This window comes from Olea europaea, unplaced genomic scaffold (genome assembly GCF_002742605.1).
Source record: "Olea europaea var. sylvestris unplaced genomic scaffold, O_europaea_v1 scaffold644, whole genome shotgun sequence".
NCBI lineage: Eukaryota > Viridiplantae > Streptophyta > Magnoliopsida > Lamiales > Oleaceae > Olea > Olea europaea.
In genome coordinates this window covers 262,077-266,705 of record NW_019264809.1, presented here as the reverse complement: position 1 = coordinate 266,705, position 4,629 = coordinate 262,077, and positions in this window count along the sequence as shown.

The window sequence follows — 4,629 nt, the reverse complement described above, 5'->3', positions numbered from 1 at the left end:
AGTAACTTATAAGTGGAAGAACTTGATAGTTAAAAAGAAAAAGAAGTTGATAGCTTGTTGATTATACTAATTAGTTTTATTCAATATTATGTACAAAATATGTTCCTCGCTTCTCTTTACAAGATCTTAATAAATTCACGATCTTAGTATGTAAAAATTTATGCAAAACCTTAATATGTTACATGCACGAGTAACTTATTTATTACCTTCCACGCTTCTCTGTACATGAAGATCAAAACACACAAGATTTATCAATGGGTAAGAGATGACCAAGGGCAAAGAGAAGGGGGGTTTGGGGGGTCACGTGACCCCCCAACTTTTGAGAATATATATATATATATTTATTATTATTCTTATTATTTTAAATAAAGCCATGATTGTAATGACTTAAAATCTAAATTTTAATATAAATATAAATAAAAATTAACAATTAATTTTAATAACATATTTCATGGGACTAAAAAATTTTCAACTTCTATCAAAATTTACAATAAATTTGATTTCAATCTCCATCAAATAGGAACAAAATCACAATAGATTTGAACCTTTTCACTTTCCCTTACACTACCAAAACCTTGACTCTTCTAATTTTTTAAAATTTGTTTATAATTTCTCTACAAATTATGACATTTACTTCACTTCCTAATCATATTTTGAACTTAAATTTACATTTTCTCCTATCAAATTGTGTATATAGAATGAGCCTTAAACAATTATGTCCCATTTGACTTATATTTAATAAATTGTGTTTATTTGATTGAATATTAGTAATGAATATTGATTATATGTTTTTTTTTTCTTTTTATTACTTGAATTGATTATTTGTATCAAATACACTATAAATTCTTTAAATGTAAATATGTATTTTCTTGTGATGAGCAAAATATTAATAAAAAGATTGTTCAAATTCAAATAGATTAAAATGATGAACAAAATATTGATAAAGGAATGTGTTTTTAGACTTAATTCTGCATTTTTTTGAGTTAAGCATGAATTATTCAAAAACCAAGAACAAAATATTCAATCTATATAAGGTTTGACTGTAGCCCCTAATTCAAAATGTCTACGTCCGCACCTAGAAATGACTGCTTTACTACCACATATTAAAAAGATAGTAAGGACGTTGACTTTGGTATTAGCCATGCTTCTTGAATTATGCTTAGTGCATATTATTTTCAAGTTATTTATGGGGAAAAATAGCATTATCAGTTGATGACATTTTCATATATAAAGTGAAAGTCCATGCATGGTCCGTAAGCAGAAACCAATTGAACTTTCAATAACATATTAATCCAGGACATTAAAGATTATCTAACTTCATATGATATACCTAACAAAGTGTTGGAAAACGATTTATTTAATTTTTTTTATCAAGTGATATCAAGTAAAATGCTTGGATGAACGATTGAACTTCTACTTGCATATATTTTATTTTATTTTATTTTTTGTTTATTATTATTATTTTTTAATTTTGGCTCAGGGTCCTTTTATCAGTTTTGGTCAAATATATTTTCTATTTTCTTGCAATTATGGTGAATTTCAAAACTATCGGAGGAAGAAGATTATACATTTCTATATTTGTAATTTATTTGATTTCTTTATTTTCAGGTTTTAATTTTGTATTTTCTTATTTTTGAAATGGTTCTTGATTTTAGAAGATAATTGGCACAACATTTTCATATTTAAATTCAAATAAAGAATGAAGAAAGGGGGATGAATTATTTCTGTAAATGTATTTTTAGTCTTTAGAGTTATATTGTTCCTTGAAAATCAGCATTTGGGAGGTCAAATTTCCTAGAATATCCTATCTTTTTTTTGGGCCCCCCCCCCCCCCCCGGGCAGCAAGTTGTGTTTCTATTCGTAATATGTAAGGCTAGGGCATATGATCTTGTCGAAAAGTGCTATGTATCTGGAATTTTTAGTAGTGGACTAGCAGGGCTTGGTGGTGTGAGTTGCTAGAAAGCGTGTGGATGGTACTGGTAGAACAATAATGTTAACACATTTTCCTTTTAATTTTAATACTTTCATAATAGAAGCATAGTCATAGCTACGTGGAACAGGTGTTAAAATTTGTTATTGCCAAATAAGCAATATTGGAAACTTTCAATTTGATTGTAAATAACTTTAACAACTAAATAATAATTTTTGTCATGGCCCCATAAAAAAATTGAATCCAAAAAATTTCAAACGATTCTATTCCAGATAATTATATTTACGTTGTATTTTTACTTGTTACATTACACTTTGATTGCATTTAAATTCTTCGATCATTGCTCTTGTAGAACTTATGTTGCTATCTTTTTTTCGTTGAGTTCTTTTCTTTAACCCTTTATTAATTTTTACTTCTCATCCTTTATAATAATTTTCGTCTATTTGTGTGCGTTGAAATGAGGGAAAAATAATTTTCCCACTTCTATATTTACTGCTTTTAAAATATATTGGGCAATGCCCTGTCAAGTCGAACAAGTGTACCGGATCACTAACAAATAATATTGTAAAATGAGTATAAATATCATTTCTGTGAGTGAAAAGCTCTTATATCACTTGAAAGTTTAGATTTTGCTAATTTATTTTGACCTAATGTGAGGAATTATACAATTAAAAGAAAAAAAGTCACTTTTTAATTATTTCTAAATTGTTAATTAATTACGTCAGATTATCCTATGATTTGAATGCCACAATCAATAATATGAAAGTAATAAACAACACAAAATTTGCCGACGAAGAAAACCCAATTGGGTTAAAACTTCGAGACCAAGCTAATAATCTCCCGATCTTTTGATATTGTGCTTCACTCACATCTATTCACGATTTTTTGAAATTGTCTGTCTCCTGTGAATCACCAAGAACGCCTTCTTTTTTACTCTTCCGTTCTTTTGGTCTGACCTCTCTCGATTTTCAGTAACCTTATTCTTGCATATTGGAATGATATTATGGAAAGGTAATATAATGACAACCACACATAAAACATATAAAGGCTTGGGTATTTAGAGTAAGAGATAATTATATAGTATGGGCCAAATAAACCTCTTGAAAAATGAGAAATAAGGTTACACATGTAACACCGTTGCTCGAACTCTAGACAAGCGATAGGTGAGCAACTGTTGTGTAGTTATCAGTATTTTTATAATAACTTTCTCTTTCAATGTCTGATTGAGTTGATTCAAAATATGATGAAAAGTTAACTCAAAGAGCTACAATTTTTTAAATAGCCTTATCCAAATTCTAATGTTCTATGTGAAAAATGTGTTACAAATTATGAGTGAGAATTTGAAACATAACTTTTGCTACTCTTTAACACTCTTTAGACTTCTAATTGCATTTCCCTGATCACACATGATCTTCTTTAACATTTTGGACTACTTCAAGGACTATACTATGAATCTCAACTCTTTTGACTTTAAATAGGATTCAATAACTCCTATTTTGACTTTAATTGACTTTTATCACAACTCAATAAACTCCTAATACAATTTAACTAAGCTTTTATTTTGTCTACAAAATTGCCAGTATAACACAAATCCTAAAAATATCCCACTTTGACATTTTGTGACAAAACTACACAATACATGTCAAGGAAAGAAAAATAAAAACTAATCTGTCCAAACCAAAACTGAATTTTGTTTCTTACATTCCTTATTCACCCATTTCCTGAAATCAACAACTCACATACCAAGTGTAAAAGAACGTGATAAATGAAATATAACAATTGAAACCTAGAATCATAAATATGCTGGCGAGATTGAGAAGTAATACTAGTATTAATCAAAACACCAATTGAAAATTTAATATCACCAAACATCAAAACTCAAAGAAGCTATACATTATGATATGGAATGTCATGAATAAAAGATACGATCATGTTTTCCCCTTATTGTAAACTCTTTCTAAAATGCATCTAACTCTTAAGTCAAAATTAGAGTCAAATCTTTCTCGCCTTTTTTTCACAAATGACTAAGGAAATTATGTCAAATACAAATGAACATCAATATATAATAACTCAAAGATATAGATACAGTTGATAGCATGCACAAGCATAATTAATGATCAACACATTTTTCCACATACTCAGTTCAAGTTAAAATTGAGTAAATTGTATAAGTGACCCCATGTATGTAGAGTGTCACTAATACTTTGTAAGCATGGTTCCAAACATTAATTTTGTGAGAAAAGACATTCTAAACATCTCTATCAATAAGCTTATCCCTCTACTTATGAAAGTTAAACCAATAATAGCATATTAGGACCTATAAAAGAAGCTCATTTTGCATGTATATTATTCTTTTCTCCCCTCAACTTTGAGAATATATAGACGTATACATATACATACATACATACATTTTACAAATTTTTAAGCTTATCATTTTTCTCATCAATTTTTCACATTTTATGTATAGGCTTTTCTCCATTAAACGACTAAGATGACCCATGTAACTAGCTTTAGGTTGGTTATCCCAAGTTAGTTGATTATAGGCACTATGTTATGAGAAACCCCTTAGCTTTAATTACTTGAGTCGAATAAACTCCGAAAAGGGCATAAGATATTGAGTTTTTTCTTTCAAGGGAATATACTTGATCTTAAGTCTAATGAAATAAGATCAATTCATGTTCAAAGTCATCTTACCAACA